General features: G+C 31.0%; 2 long non-coding RNA genes and 1 other non-coding gene across 3 annotated transcripts; all 3 read right to left on the bottom strand.

The window, feature by feature from the left end:
* Nucleotides 1-4,308: 4,308 nt before the first annotated feature.
* Nucleotides 4,309-5,734, bottom strand: LOC114405412. Its single transcript, XR_003665203.1, has 3 exons — nt 5,618-5,734; nt 4,913-5,328; nt 4,309-4,657 (listed from the first exon to the last, which is right to left on the bottom strand). It is a non-coding gene; the product is annotated as an uncharacterized LOC114405412 (long non-coding RNA).
* Nucleotides 5,735-5,778: 44 nt separating this feature from the next.
* Nucleotides 5,779-7,505, bottom strand: LOC114405427. Its single transcript, XR_003665215.1, has 3 exons — nt 7,386-7,505; nt 7,244-7,288; nt 5,779-6,080 (listed from the first exon to the last, which is right to left on the bottom strand). It is a non-coding gene; the product is annotated as an uncharacterized LOC114405427 (long non-coding RNA).
* A 2,867-nt stretch (nt 7,506-10,372) lies between these two features.
* On the bottom strand, nt 10,373-10,466 carry LOC114407941. The gene has a single exon (XR_003665748.1). It is a non-coding gene; the product is annotated as a small nucleolar RNA snoR126 (small nucleolar RNA).
* Nucleotides 10,467-17,843: the final 7,377 nt, after the last annotated feature.

The raw sequence follows: 17,843 nt of genomic DNA, 5'->3' as shown, positions 1-17,843 counted from the left end.
GTATATATAAAGGTTCAGGTATTTGAATTAACTTCTTAATAAAGGCAAAAGCTCACACGTGCACACATAAAATTGGTTTTGAGGAAACAAGAATTAAAAAAATATATCATACTAATTGCAACTTTTAAACTCAAGTTTGTTTCAATTTATTTAGTTTTTTGGAAAAGTAATCGTTTCCATCTCTTTCAAAACCTCTATTCAGGAAACTGCAAACTTGAAATATTTTCTTCATTTAACCAATCCAAACTCGCACAAATGAATCATCAATTAATATTCCCCACTCAAAACAGGTAATAGGACTAATTCAGCATCAATTTCACCTAAATCCACAATTTTTTCACACTTGACTGGGAATAGGATTTTACTTCACATATTATGATTATCACTTTGTTTCAGGTGAGCCTTCATATGATGAGTCACATGTTAGAGATGGAGAGACTTAGTCTGTGATAGGGATATGCTCTAATAAGTGTGACATTGGGGCATAGGATTTTACTTCACATATTATGATTTCCGCATGTTATGATTTACTGAATGATATAATTGCATTATACTTTTCTATTTCAGTTTTTTTAATTATTATTTATTTATAGTGGACGGCCTTGTTTTGAGCCGAGATAATTTTATCTTTTATTAAAAAAAAAATTCTATTATGTTTTCACTAAGTGGATGTGAACCTTTTCTCCTTTTGAATTGATTTAAATTAAATATGTTTAAAGAAAAATTATTAATTATTTTTTTATGTTTTTTTTTCTTCTTTTCTTTTTTGTGTTTATAAACTTTTAAATAAATTTTGTATGATTTATTTAGTTAATTAGTTATAATTGTAAGGGTAGAGGGTGTCACATTTAGTTTAGAGGGTGTCACAATCTCAGTATTTTTATCACACCATTCTGCTTTCTTTCTTTTCACAAGAACTTGATTGAGAGACATCTCACAAGCTTAATGAAACAAACAAAAGCATAATCCTAATCCATAACAATTCAAAATTTAATGAGAAGAAAAAGAAATTAATGAAGAATTGGTTAACCTGTGATGCTAACAAAGGAAGAAGAAGAGATGACGAAGGATGATCGGAAAGAATGATGAAGTGATTGGAAGCACGAGAGAGAAATTTTGAGGAACAAGAGAGAGAAATTTTGAGGACATGCTTTGTCATTTTGAAATTTTTTGAAGACATAATTGTCCAAGCATTATTTAGGGAACAGATTCCCGAAAAGAAAATTTCACAAACTGGAAATCTGAGCTTCAAAAAAAGATCTACTGAAAGCTTTTACTTTTATAAAAGCTAAAAAAAATTAATAACCAAACACTCTTAAAAAAAATAAAAGATCTTTTTCTAGTAGATAAGATGGTAAAAGATTTTTTTCTAGATAAGATGGAAAAAAGATCGTTTGGGCTGCATCCAAACGGACCCGTATACCGTTTGTATATGTGCATTCCTCTGCTTAGGTAAAAACTTGTCTGCACACACAACTACACATTTGATCATTTTTTTATGACCTTAGTAACAAACTACCTTGTATAGTGAATGTCTAATAGTTATCATAGTAATAAATCTGGATAGAGTAAATGGTAAATCATAGAGCTGTATAGTTTAGCTTTATGGATTTGTTTCTTAGTTTGTTCAGACAACATATTGCTAATTTGTTGCATTCTCTCAATTTTATCTCATGGTGACGACATTTACTGTGAAAATGTCTTTATTTTTTTTTTTTGCTTGGTGTAAATATTTTCTTCTAATTTTCTATCAATTTTTTTACTTTTACTCAAATTTCCTGACAGTTCTCTCTCTAACTATGGTATTCTCAACATAATTAACTATATGGTGGTATGAGAAAAGAAAGATCGAACTTATTGTCCACCCTCCTCTCTTACCCCATCACCTTACGCTTCTAAATGAATACAGTTGCAACTAACCCCGGTTATCATTTGTTTAGTGCAAGAAAAATAGAGTGAAAAAGACAAAATATAGCCAAAAAATAGAAAGATAAATACAATGTATCCAAACTATATTTTTTTATATTTAAATAAATCTATGCAATGAATGAGTTATAATATATTGTCTTTGTACTCCACTCCATCTCTATATTAATAGCATTTCATTTTGCTTCTTACAAAAATCTATAATGTATCTTTAATTATATTCAATTGCTTTTTTACATTTAAGAAAATCTATCCATGACAGTTCAAAAATAAATCTCGGAGATGATATCTTATATTTAATTTTTCCATTAAATATCAAGAAGTCATAAGTATGAATGATAATGAGTTAAATTCGATTTCCTTAAACTTTAAGTAAGATTTCAAGCTCAAATTTTATAAATAAAAAAATGTTTGAAAAAATGATCCTGATGATTAAAATTTAATCATTAATAAAATTAATAAATATTTTACGCTAGTGTTCTGGTGAAAGAAAACCTTTCCCGTTAAATTTACCTTGTATTGTATGATATATAGGCTAAGCACAGTGGTTGTTGACATGCTATAGGGGTGTTTATGTAAAATAAAGTTCACTTGAAATGTTCATGTATGCTGCAAGAATAGGGACGGAAAAAAAAAGTGAATTGAATTGTGTGAGAATTAAGCCGAACTAAAAACAATTTGTTCGAACCAAACTTAATTGAAAAAAGTTGTAAAAGTTCGAATCAAAATGCTCTATGAATCGAGCTAAACTATTTTTTTTTAACTAAATTGTATTCTAAAAAATTAGTTTTTCAGTTTCAAATCAACATTTTTGTTACTTAGTTTTAGATTAAACTGTGTCTGTGCTTGAAATAATTCATTACACTATTTACACTTGTAATTTGTTACTATTTAACTTCAAATATTGTTGGTGTAGTCAATCTAATAGTAAAGGATTAAATCCAATTTGTAATCTTCAACTGTCTTGATTTTCTTATGGAATGAAAAAACAGAGGGTTGCACAATAACGAGATATTAAAGCTTACCCTTCATCTTCTTATGCAATATATGTATGAGTGGTCTAAACGACTTTATCCAATAGATAAAAAACTTATATTTTAGGTTCGTATGTTCAATTAGTATGAGTACACGTGCCACCTTACATTGAATATGACCTCAAACATACCAATAAACCAATAGTATTTTATTATTCTAATCTCAAAAGTGGTTTCATTTGGATTTCAATCATGCTAACAATTAGATTTGTGGTCCACATTTTGCACATTTGAAGGCATAACAAAATTATAGGCTTCACTAACATTTTACTACCGGAAAAATATTTCATTTTGATTTTATTACTTAAAATTATCATTCCTTTTTATTTTGTATTTTACATTTTTATGTTAGATATATTGTAGTATATATGATAAGTAAAATTTCATTAAATGATGTCGTAACAAATTAATAAAGTATCATATCATCAATTACATATCATTTAATAAGGATAAAGTATCACATCATTAATTATAAATCATTTATGAATCTTTCAATAAAAGTGAGTATTAAAATATAAAAAGTATGTGGTACTAAAATAGAAATAATATTAATTTAAGTAGTAAAATCAAGACGATGTATTTTACTGACAATAAAAAATTATTTAAGTCAAAATTGTATGTTGAAACAAATTCCTTAGTTTACTTATAGACCAATTTACTATTATACAAAACACATATTTTTCTTATAATGTTAGCTTCTTAAGTTACATTCTGTGAGGGAGAAACGAAGGCACGATGTCTAGTTTTTTTTTTTATTATTCAACTCTGAATTATTATAACTCGTAAGTAGTACATATTTTAAAATTGATAACATGTATATTAAAGGAAGGTTAATAGAGAGAGTAGCTGGTTTGAACAAACATAATTTAAAAAGGCCACCATTACATTATTTACCTCAATATATCATTCTAATGAATGATAATTCGAACAAATGAATTTAATTATTTTTATAACTAAAATTATTTAATAACTTCCTAAATCATTACACCACTACAACTTTAAAAAAATAATAAAGGAAAACAATTAATGTGATTAGTAATACATTATTCTCCAGAGAAATATATGAACATTATTTAATATTGAATGTAATATTTTTTAAAATTAAAATTATTTTTATTTCAATTTATTCCGCATACCAAAATTTAGATGTGACAATCAAGTGTCTCGTACAATCTTGATAAAAAAGAATGTAATCATTTTATGTCAGTCTTCTAGCACCATGACTGTGGAAAATGTCACCTACAAGAATTTCCACTCTGAAATCAATTCAAGTTCTAACTTATAGGCATAGATATGGAGTAGAGAAATAGCATACCCTTTTCTTTGCATGATCAATTTTATACGGAAGCTCCTTTCTTGTTCCTCGATAAATATTTCCTTATGGGCCACAACTAATAAACACAACTAATTTTTTTTTAAGTTGCATATTGAGAAGAAAAAAACTAAGAAATCAAGCTGCCTTTTATATATATATATATATATATATATTCCTAACTCTACCCGGTACATCAAAGTGTCCCCTCACTATCTCTATTAATCACCCCCTCACACGATATCCAAAAAAACTCAGAAAGTGAAGATATATAACTGTTCACAGCTAGAGAGAAAGAAATAAAAAGAAAGACTCACTCACACACGGTCACACACCATGAAGCTCGTTTGGTGTCCAGAATCAGCATTGAAAGCATACATCGACACTGTTAAATCAGTAAGGACCCTTTAATTCAAGAGAAGCATCAATCACATAATAATGTATAACTTTCTTTCTTTAGCTGCTTCATTTTCTTTTCTTGTTCTTTATCCCTTTCTGTCCCTCTTGATTTGCATATACGTAATTTGTTTGGCACAGTTACAACTTTGGTTGTATATGATGTATGTAAATTTGGTTATGCATGCAACAAAGTAATTGATATTTTATAAACTTAAAGATTCTGTAATAATTAAACACATACCAAATGGATGGATATATCTTCCGGTTGAATTTCAATATGATGAATTGATATTCTTGGCCTTTGATTGTTGTTTTTGCAGTGTGAGAAATTAAAGGAATTGGGGGTACCAGAGTTGCTATCAGCCATGGCTGCAGGATGGAACACGAAATTCATAGTAGAATCATGGTCCTACGAGGGTAGATTTCGCTAGGGTTATGAGGATGGCCAAAGTGGGTCCAAAAGGAGCAGTTTTGCATGCAAGAATGCATCACCTTACTTAATTAATTGCACCTTAATGTGGGTCTATTTGCACACTTACCTTTCACACGTGTTATGAATAGGGCCACCTAGCAGACTTTGAACTCACTATGAATTTCGAGTTCCTTCGCGCAGTCATGATGAAACTCAGGTGCTCCAAATTCCTTAAATTTCTCACACTGCAATTATAACAACACAAACCCAAATTAATCATATAGAAATTCAACCCAGAGATCCATTAGCAATTAGTGCAAATCTTTTTCCAAGAATTTACAAAATTAATTAATCGGTGAAATTGAAAGAAGGGGATTCATAATCTTGGAACGTAATTTAGTTACAAACATTCTTGTTCTATGAAAGAAATTAAGGTTCTTGATTTAGAATAAACGCATAATTAATTAGTGTAACACCCACGTTGGTTATTTTCACACAATTTAATATTAGAAACGTTTTATAATATGTGTATACCTGCTGGAGATCGAGATGCTTGAATCCATCCATGTCCACGACGATCTTTGCCTAATCCTGGAAACAATCTTGCAATCTTCATCTAAATCATATGCAAAGAAGAAAAGAACGAAACAATTAAAATAGAATGAGTTTGTGTACCTGACAAATGTACCTCTCTTCCCCTCTCCTCCCTCGTCTCCACTCAGAAAATGTACGTGAGAAATGTACCTCTCTTCCCCTCTCCTCCCTCGTCCTTACACCGCTTTCTCAGTTTCCAAAAGTCCCCTAAACTGATTACACTTTACAGTTATTCCTATTTATAGGCAGTTGTTGGTTTGCTGACATAAGCACACCCTTAATGGGCTTAATCAGTTGCACGCCTGGTCCACTTCTTGACTAACAAAACTAAAACCCAAAAATAGGAATGATACCTGAAATAAGTTGGGCCATGAATGGAAACTGCAAATCTTTCTCAATTAACCTATAACAAAAAGATATAAGGTGATATTCTTTCCTGATGAGCACATGTACAACAGTAAAAGATAACATCAAATGTTTGGAAGATCATTTTTATGCATTACACCCATTGTAAAGATTTTATAAGATTAAATGTTGTTGTTTTCAATTCCAATACAAAAGTGATCAAATATTTAACATTATTGAGTTGATCAAGAAACAAGTGAAAACAACAATATTTCTAAAGGCATCCAATAGAACATAAGCATTTTCACATTCAATGAAATCAGGTGCTTAATAAAAAATATGTGACTCAGATCATTAGTGATTAATCATTACACAGAAAGTGTAATCACAATTCACAACAGATTGACACTCTCTTCCCACACATCTCAAAATGATCAATAAAACTTTTGAGAAGCATCAAAATCATTTTAACCAAACAACAAAGAAAATTACCTCTGCAATTTGCTTACTTGGTTTTTGTTTTTCTGTCACATTATTATATCTTATTATGCTTCGCAAGAATGCCCCTTCTATGTTCTTTTTCTGGCCTGGGATATGCATATAGCATTACCACATTCAAAGAAAGTCTCCCAAAAATGCTCTAGAGCAAAATTTTCAAATACAGGCAGTAAGCATGACCAACCTTTCTAATACCAAATGTTCAAAGCAATCTAAACCTTCCTAAAAAGAAAGCTTCTCTATCTATCTATCTATCTATCTATCTATCTCTGACCAACTGCCACTTTGAAATTTCCTTAGAAAAAAAAATTTAATTTTAAAACGTAGTATATATAAAGGTTCAGGTATTTGAATTAACTTCTTAATAAAGGCAAAAGCTCACACGTGCACACATAAAATTGGTGTTGAGGAAACATTGACTAAAAAAATATATCATACTAATTGCAACTTTGAAACTCAAGTTTGTTTCAATTTATTTAATTTTTTGTAAAAGTAATTGTTTCCATCTCTTTCAAAACCTCTATTCAGGAAACTGCAAACTTGAAATATTTTCTTCATTTAACCAATCCAAACTCTCACAAATGAATCATCAATTAATATTCACCACTCAAAACAGGTAATAGGACTAATTCAGCATCAGTTTCACTTAAATCCACAATTTTTTCACACTTGACTGGGAAAAACCACCAAAGCAAATTCAGCACATACAATGCGACACCGTACCTGAGAAGACACTACTTGGCTGAGAATTTCACCGTCACTTCACACCTATACAGCACACACAAAAGCCATTAAACGACAAACCAAACCATCAAACACAAAAGGATAAGAACGAATGAAAAAAACCAAAGGCAAGATTACTTACGACAGCATCGGCGGTATCGTCGCAGCGACAACATCGCCATCACGTTTCGATGCGGCAAGCGACGATTTGAGTGCAAGTTGGTTTCTGTGGAAAGTGGTGAGTGCGGAGAAAAGAGAAGGTGGTGGCTTTGGGAAGAAGTTTAGGCACCAAAGTGCTGATAAAAACCAAACACGTGAATCGCTACCAAACACGTGGCTTTCAAGACTTTAACGGCTGAGATTGAATCAAGTATACAACATAGACTCATTCTAATTTTATTTTTTCGTTCTTTTTTCTATGGAGAATGATTTTGACAAGATTGCAAGCATAATTCAATATTCTTAATTTCCAGGGTCAGACAAAGAACTTCGTGGACATGAATGGCTTCAAGCATCTCTCCAACAGGTAAACATATGCAAAAGCTTTCTAATATTAAATTGTATGAGAAGAAACAATCGTGTGTTACATAAACTAATTGTGCGTAATTGTGTTCTAAAATCAAGAATTGATCTTTCTTTTTTCTTTCATATATCAAGAATCTTTGTAATTAAAATACCTTGTTCAATTTCAAGATTAACTATGAATCATTCTTTCAAAGTATTTAAATTAATTAATTGGTAAATTCTTAGAAAATATCGTAACAAAAAAATTATTAGAAAAAGATTCGCTCTAATAGAAAATATTCAATATATTGGTCAATTAATTTGCAATCAAATATATTTATTGAATCAAGTAGTCCAGCACCACTAACATATACAAATGAATTAACTTAAGAAAACCAAATATTCAATATATGGATCAATTAATTTGCAATCAAATGTATTTATCATCAAAATTATTATTTATAGACCACATATATCCTTTTACCAAAGACAATCATGCTTGAGTGGGGTAAAATATTATTATGAATAGTAAAACTCACTAAATATTTGTTTTGACAGAATCCTCCTGCTAAATATTTAATGTAGTTGTATACTCAAGATTCAATCTCGGGTATTGATTTTTAGAGAAAAAAGATAATACACTCTTAGTGTAAAAAGTTGTATTCAATCTTAATCTATCATGTATGATAAATTTGTTAACTTTTAAAATATTTATCCTAATTTAATTCATAAATGATGTATGATTGAATGACAGTATAAAACTATACGACACTATCAATACATGAACATTAAACTTTTAATTTTATTTAGTCATCTTCTAATATTTAGTTAATTAAATAGTCGTTCCTAAATTATATGTAGTTTAAATTGAAATTTTGATCCTTGATTTGAAAGATGGGCAATTTTGGTCGAGATGTTAAATAACTTCTGTTGACTGTCAAGATGTAAACGTTGACCAAAATAATTAGCAACGTGGCAAGAGAATTTTTAATTTATTAATTAATTATAATTGATAGAGTTATTAATTTAATTATGAATGTATTAAAAAAAATATTACCCTAGGAATGTGATGCTTTGAAAACACTACTTAAAGGGGAGCAATTGCCATCAACTACGAAATGCAATAATATTATATTTTTTCAATAAGAAAAAGATTTTATTAATAATATAATTATTTGAGTTGAGCATTAAGTTGTGTGCATTGTAGGCTATTAAAAAAAACAATCTCAGAAACATATTTATTGATCCGCCTATGTAGAGATGTTAAGTAGGGGTGTGTATGGTTAGGGGTCACTCGAGAATTCAAATTAATCAAATCTAATTGGAACAGTATTGATTATGTCATTTATGTATTGGGTTTGATTTTTTATTGAGTAGTTTATTTATGTGGGTCAAAATTGAACAAATCGATCAAAATCTTATGGGTTGGGTCATAGGTTTAAATTTATAGATCCGGTCAAAATCAAACCGATCAAAATTTTTATAATTGTTTGATTTGACTTTAAATACCATTAATATTGGAACTCTAAGGCACTACAAAAAAGGCATGCTTTAGTGATCGACTGATTCGGTCGCTAAATCTCTTAGCCACTCAAATAGCGCCTGAATAATGTACGTCGCAAAAACCCTAGTCGCTAAACCCTCAGCAACCGAATTTTCATTCGGTTGCTATTTCACCACCAAACTACTGAGTCGCAAGCACACAAAATTTGGTAGTTAGATATTTTGCTTGGGACCAAATCAGCAACCAAGGTTTGGGGTAGCTAATTTGGTTGCTAACAAGTAATTAAATTTTTAATAAAATAAATTAAAATAAGATTTGTTTATTAATTTGGTCGCTGATAAAAAAATTAAATTTTAATTGTAAAATAAATTAAAATAAAGGTCGTTCGCTACTAAATAATAAAGTTTTAAAAAATAATAATTTCGGTTGCTGATTCGGTCGCTAATTTTACATTCTAAAATGTTTTTTAAATGTTTTTTGTCTAGTTTAACAATTAATTTTTAAATTTAAAATAAATTAAAAAACAGCTCGATTGTTCAAAGAAAATATGCCATTATTTTTATTTATTAGATTTGAACCTGTTTAATAATTACCCGCAGTAAATATAATTGTTAAGATTAAGATTTAATAGATTTTTTCATTTATTAGATTTTAACCTATTTAATAATTACCCGCTGTAAATATAATTTTTTTCATTTATTAGATTTTTCATTTTTTCAGCAACTTGTGATGATATAATATTTCAAATTACAAGAGATAAGTATATAATATTTTCAAACACATGAAGATGTCATTTTAAAACTGCTCAAGAAAGAGTTCGTTGCTGAAAAACTTATATTGAATGTAAATAAAGCTAATCCAAACACACTATGAGATTGCATAACAGAAACATGCTATATTAACAACCCTACCACTTCACACCCAACTTTAAGGACTTTTTGTCATAATTTTTTTTTTCAATTGTCTTCTCCTTGTAGAAGGGTTGCATTGTATCAATCAGCTTATAATGCATATCAGGAAAAATAACATTCAAGAAATAAATGAACTTAAATCATTTATAGCAAAGATGTGCAATGAGTTCTAAGTTCTAACAGTTAAACATAAGTTGAAAGGAGATGTTAGAGGCTCAGACACGCACAAACATTGTCATCACAGACCAAACAACTTGCTTTGGTCCTTATCAGAATCGAGGAATGTTCTCAGTCATCACAGCCCTTGCTCATATTAAAAAGAACAATAGAAGAACCCAAATTAAAAAAATGTAAAAATAAATAAAAATGCTGTGGGGGAGGGTCGCCTTCACTGGAAATCACCCCAACATAAGAGAGCAGCAAGTTTTTTTTTTCTGGTGCATGACAAAAAAACAAAAAAGGAGGAAGTGGGTAAAAGAAGAAAAAAAATGGAGTAAAGGTGCACCATGTGGCTGTGGGTGAGATGAATCTGAGGGTCTATAAGTGTATCCACAATAAACCACACACAAGTGGTTTATACAAGCCTTCGTTTGACCTACCCACCTATAATAAGCTAGGAAATGGCTTTGTTTGTTTTATCAGTTGCTAGGAAAAGGATTTGTTTCACATTATATCCTCTAAATCAAAACTTTAACTAATAAGTTCGAGCAGAGGAGGGAGATTGTCAAAAGTAACCCTAAATACATTCATTCAAACACTACTACAATTTTTAGATTTAACATCGCACGGTTAACATCGGTTATTCATTATAGTTAATTTTGTTTCAAAACCAGTTAGTTTTTCTTACCCATTCGTGTTACTATGATTATGTTTAAAAAATATAGTCATTCATTGCTCCTATCTATTAGACACTTAGTTTCAGTTTTAGTTGTTTGATTTTGGCTTTGGTCTAAAAGCTTAAGTTTCAAGTATCTTCCAACCATTATTTTGTGTGAAGACTCGGTGCCATTGATGCTTGAAGCCAAAGACACTAATTGTTTGTCTTGCTGCTCCCAGTTTAGGTACTCTAACTTTTGCTGTCTAATTAGTTCATGTTCTTCATTCAATAACCTTGTTGGCCTCAATTTTTTGATATAAGCTTATGCAGCTGATAACCCTTTATTGTTGCAACAACCTATTGTCGCCACGTAAGATAGTTTTCATATGTGTTTGTTTGTAGTCGGCACACGTTTTGATGCATGCTTAGATCAATCCAAGAATCTTGTGACATTGGATTCAACTAGCGTTTGAGACTTGTTAATACTAAAACAAACACACCCTTCCTCGTCTAATTTTAGGTTTGGGATGTAATTGATAAGATACTAGGCAGAGTTATGTTTGATCATTCAAGGTCTGATATAAAGATATGTAAGCAGTAATTAATAAATGAGAGAAGGACTATGGATAAATTATACGCTATAATATTCATTGGGTTAATGTATATCCATAGTTTCAAAGACTAATTCAATCCTGAGGCTTTTGTATTTCTTGTGATTGTGACAGTGCGAATGCAAAGAAGATTCTCTCTGTTGTTCAATGGCTCACGCCATTGACCAACAAATAGTGCTTGTATTATACTTATTCTGCAAAAAGCATACTCATATAGAATTCTATTTTTTTGGGTGGTTGAGATTTTGTGTGTTTGCTAGGTAGGAGAGGGAGATAGGTATGCCAGTGGATGTGATTATTTGGCTTGAGGGTAGTTGGCTTTTGAGTTGTGATTTGTTTCTAGAAGCTGATAACAAAATTTAATCCCCGTAACACAAATGGTCTCATATATTCCTAAAAATGAGAAATTGATTTCCAGCAGCCCATAACCTTTGTAAGGTAGAAAATACCTTTGTGTGTTTTTTACTTTTAATATTATGCATCATGATGATGAAGTCCCTACATTATATGCATTTATCATACATTTTTTGTATCATTCTGATTTTCAATCAATTTCATTCTATTAGTTTTCTTAATTCTGTTTGTTCTCTTGGGCGCAAAGAGAAGGAAAAAAAAGCTAGGAATAAGATATTGAAATTCAAAAACAGCTACATATGGGTGGAAGTCTATGAAATTCAAGGACTTGCCTGCCTGTGCAAGTCCTTGTTAGAGTTTATTTCACTTTGAATATTTGGGGGCAATGGTTAGTTTGGGCTTTGATTTTGGTTCATGTTTGTGGAGTCATATTGTGGGGCTGTTTGACTTGTTGATAATTTGAATGTGGTAATACACATTTGAGAGGGGGAATTAATGTTGAATTCAAGTGAGTTGCATCTAAAGCTAGTTGTGGGGCAGTTTGACTTGTTGGAAATCTTTTGTAGTTGCAAATTTCTTTGGAAGAGAATTTGCTAAAGATGATGACATTTCTTCTTGTGTGTATCATAGTTATTAAAAATAGATTAACTCTATTATTTTTATTTGAAAATTTGTACTGAAGTAATAGTATTGAAATTAATAGAAATAAAGAATAGAAATATTCAATGGTTTTGACCTTTCCCCATCTTTTGCACTCTCAATTTTTGAACTAGTAGCTCCATCTTATTCATGGAACTACTTTATAGTTGCATCTAAAGCTATCAGATCAACTTGTATTGCCTTTGTATTGTCTTTCCATGAGAATATCTTTCTCCAAACCTTTTAAAACTGATTGAATTCTTATAGAATGACATTACAAAGACAATAAAAGTTGAGTTTGGAATTCAGGGTGGAATTTTGTTGGTAAAACATATGAAACTAGCTTTAACTTTTGCTTTTGTCTTTGCTTGGCCAAAAAGAACAGTGGTAGTTAGTTTGTGGGAAGCATCTTTTCCATTTATATATGATGCATGATTTCTAGATGGAAAAACAGGTCAACCTAAGCCAATGGTGGGATGGTGGGTTAACTGCCCTTTTTTTTTTAAACTTATTTGAAGGTCAACCCATCAACTTTTTAATAGTGGGTTAGGATGTGTAGTATTGCTATAATTTAGAAAAAAAAGCAGTTAGGCTATGTAGCATGGCTATAATTATTGCTTTACTGATAGCTTCTTTGTTCATAGGTTACAAGCATTGGAATATCTCAACCTCTATCAGGAAGTGTTGATGGCATCATCGACCCTCCATCCCCCGTCAGACGCCACGTGAAGTGGAAGATGGCCCGCACCAAGAAAACAGGGGAGATGACGATTGAGGCTGCAAAGGAAATCGTTGAAAAGATCGCAAGTCATTTTCAACTAACCATTAGAATTATATTTCTTTATTTTGTGAATGCCATGTGCAAATGTGTCTTTTCTGTGCAGGATTCCTTTGAGGAGCAGGCGTCACAAGGATCCTTCGTCCCCCATCGACGTTAGGATGTTCTCACTACTGCTATTGGATGTCCAGAGCACCCTGGACGTGTCCGTGCTGCTGGAGCCGGTGTCACCATCATGAAATACTTTGGATCAGCTCCACGGATGTCCCACAGCTCTTCCTCGTTGCCTCCTGAAGAATTGTAGCAGCTGACCCAGCAAATCAGGGACCAGCTAGAGGAGTCGATCACATAAAAAGTGACTCGACAGCTTATGACATCATTCAGCCAGATGCAGTCCCAGTTTCGGTCCCAGATGCAATCTCAGGGACTTGCACTGCCTCTGGAGCCTCTGATTGGTCCCTCAGGTCCTCGAGTAAGCACAAAGGAGAGTTGTGTTGATCCCTCAGGAAACAATCCTGAGACAGGTGACTCAGACAGGTGCGGCTTATACATCGAAGCAAAGGTGGGTGTGGAGGAGATTAAAGATCCAGATGTTCCCGTTCCTGTACCCACTGATGAGGTTTCCTTAGTGGGGCAGACAATTCATACCTTTCTTGCTTAGCTAACACACCTGGTCAAGCATTTATCATATATAGCAGGTACTTTACTCTTACTATATGTTTCTTCTTTTTGAATTAATTCATTCAATGTGACTCAAATTAGGACATTTAACTTTGTTTCATGAACAGGCAATTGTGTCTCCGAAAAAACCACCTCAAAACCCGGATCCGAAGGTCGATGATCTGCTTTATCTGATGACATTGACCATCCCAGAGCTTTTGTTGAGGCCTTACTCGGTTACATGGAATGCCACCGTGTTCGGGGTCTTTAATCCAAACTTCTCACTCTACATAAAGCATGAAGAGCTCTCCAAAATCGTACACGGTGGTCAATGTCTCAGCATATCAGTGTTACATTGTGGATTCTATAAGTCATTTTAGATTACTTTTAATTACCTAAGTTATTGCTTTCAATTCATAAATATTTAACTTTGACTTAACATAAATAGGCATCTGACTCAAACAAGTATACGATCGGGGAATTCTGATCTGTATGGATTCCTAGAGCCACAGTCCATTCAGAGGTCTGGGCAATCGCAGTTTGAGGCTGGAAGATACATAAAGAGTTGGATGCAGAGTTCAAAACACAATGTCTACCTTGGAGCCTACTTGAATGGGTAAGTCACACAAAATAACTGAATTTAATTAATGTTTACTAATATACTAACCCATATTTGTCTCCACTACAGGGGACACTGGCAGATAGTGGTCATCCTGCCCAAGGAATACCTAGTTGTTTGGTTTTGTTCATTGCATAACAGGCCATACAACTACCTTAAGGGGATAATTAACAGGTCAGTGTTCTTTTCAATACATTTGCATTGAAATACCTCAACAACATCAATTGTTACTCGTCTGGAACAGTGCCTTAAAAGGTCTTGATGATGCTCCACAGCCTAAATCAAAGACTGCTGCTAGGTGGATTGTCGTCAAGGTACGTCATTTACATAAAACTTCCACTTATATATACTTCTTATGTGTGGGTACACTAATTATTTAATTAATATCTAAAAGGAAGCACTGAGTGCGGCTATTATGTCATGCATTGGATGTCCACCATCATATTAGGAAGTTTTAGGAATAATTGGAAAGCGGTACGTTTATTTCAAACAAATTCAATTTTTTTTATAATTTGTATTACATTATTAACTTATCATTTATTTCATCATGCATTATTTTAACGATCCTAGACCATTGGAGCCAGAGAGATTAAAGGCGCTTCGGATCCAGTGGGCACAATATTATCTCCGAGTTAAAGCTCAGAGCTAGGATTTAGGGACATTAAGTTTAGCTTAATTTACTTTGGTTTAATATTTTTTCCATTTCCTATGTTATTTGAACATTGAATTAATTTGTTGATAGTTGTTAATAATAAATCAATTATTCATTGTTTATTGTGATTAAAATTGCTTGAAAGCATAATAAAATGTTTATTTGTTGTGAATTGGGTCTGAAATTGCATTTTACAGGTACAATTTTGGGTTTATTGTAAAAACATAAAGCTTATACAAAAAAAAACATGAAAACAACATCGGTTATTAATAAAAACCAATGTTAATATAGTAAACAACATTAGTTATTTAGAAAAACCGATGTCAACATACACCTTAACATCGGTTTTTCAATAAACTGATGTTGGTTATTTCTAATAACATCGGTTATTTATACATAACCGATGCTAATATACAAACGTTAACATTGATTATTTATAAATAACAGATGTTATATATAGCTAACTACAACAAAATAAGTGTATAGATGATGGACGTTCACATCGGTTATACATAAAAAAACCGATGTTAATCTATTAGTTAACATCGGTTTTTCTAGAAAATCAATGTTAATCTATTAGTTAACATTGGTTTTATATCAAAACCGATGTCAACGTTCATCATGTATACACTTATTTTGTTGTAGTTCTTTATATGTAACATTGGTTATTTAGAAAACTGACGTTAGCATTTTTATGTTAGCATCGGTTTTTAAAAACCGATGTTAACAATAATACATTCAACATCAGTACTTTCAACTTCGATTTTAAAACCGATGTAGAATGTCATAAATAACCGATGTTAAAAGTGTATTTTCTAAAAGTGAAAGATCATAACTAGCAATTCAATAGGTAAACATAAGATTTATACTCCTACTTCTGTCAGCACAAATTGCAAACACATTTCTTTATGAAAGACAAATGTGTTTGGATATTATTCATCACCAATCCAACATTAACCTTGTTTCTATGTTTAAGCATTGGAAGTGTAAAACATCCATTTGACATGGATAAAAAACGATTTCCAAACACACCCTAAAATAATCAGCTAGGCCCGTTCAATTTTTTCTCTTTTAGATCTATGTCAAGATATAAAAGTCCAATAGATAGGTCTGCTTGGTGGTTGAAGGGACAAGGTAAGGGCAAGATTGTGGATTCAAATCCCTTCTACTAGCAAATTTATATTATCCTCTTTTATAATTTGACAAATCCAGTGACTCTTAAAAAAGAATTTGACAAACATAATTTATATTATCCTCTTTTATAATAGCCATTGTTGGGTCCACTAGAGGCCTGATCTACAAACTACACAAATAAGACAATAAATCATACATGCATATATGCTCACCAGTATATGTACCTTCATACACACACAAACAAATTATGTATAATTCCAAATGTATATCTACTAATCCCAGGACTATGTATCACTAACCTGAAGAAAGTAAGCAAACGCAAATTTTGCACTCAAAATAACAAGCCAAAATAGCATATACCTAAGAAAAGGAGCAAGGTATCAAACTAATTAGTGCAACAATGCAAAACTTCAGCTTGCATGTAAAATTAATTCCAGAGCGCACACAATATCAACATAATTCTAAAATATTTTAAAACAATAATATATCAACATAATTCTAAAATATTTTAAAACACGAAGAAAGAACATAACTTCTTGCTTATGCCTAAAAGTTATAGAGTTGGAGATATGATAACATGGGAAGATAATCATATATAACAGGATGGCACGTATTCAAGCAATACAAAAGAATTTATATCTTAGTGGGCAAAAAATGTTATCGAGTATAGTTTACCAGATATAATGCTATGAGACTAAAAAAAATTCATGATATGGTGTAACTAATTATTTATTTATCTTAAAGAAGGAATTATGTACCTACATATTTAAGTATTTTCATCAACTAATATGATTTTCAATAATTTTTTCATTTTTTATGTATTATAATTAAATTAAAACTTATATTGTTTAAAATTATTTTTGAACATTTAAATACTTTATTTAAGAATATTATTTGTAAACAACAAAGAATTTTTTTTTCCATATAAGCTTGATTTGCTTATTAACTTTTTTTAAGGACCAAATATTTACATATAAATAAAAAATTAACAATGCAATAATTCATTAAAATAAATTGTTTTACAAAACAAAATATAAAAAGAAGTATTTAAAGTTTCATAATAAAAAAGAAAATAAACATGTCATCTAGTATATAGTTTCCCATAATAAATTAGCAATATGAAAATAGGTAAAAGGGTTTTTAAATTCAATAAAGGATAAAAAATATTTTTAAATAAATTAGAGAAAATAAAATTTGAGAAGAAAAAAATGCTACTAACTTATATTTAAGTTAACTGCTACTTCAATTAGCTTGAAAATAAACTATAAACAACTAAAATAAGTTTGTGTACTAAACAAATTTCATTTTGTTTGAAGTAGATTATAAGGTAATTAAATGAATTTATAAGTTCTGCACCTAATAAAATTAACAAAATATCAAAGTATATTTTCTGAAATTATTTAAATTTTCATCACAC

The sequence above is a fragment of the Glycine soja genome, chromosome 3, assembly GCF_004193775.1.
Source record: "Glycine soja cultivar W05 chromosome 3, ASM419377v2, whole genome shotgun sequence".
In the NCBI taxonomy this organism is placed as follows: domain Eukaryota; kingdom Viridiplantae; phylum Streptophyta; class Magnoliopsida; order Fabales; family Fabaceae; genus Glycine; species Glycine soja.
The sequence above is the reverse complement of the archived record's forward strand: the minus strand, read 5'-3'. Positions and strand labels throughout refer to the sequence as shown.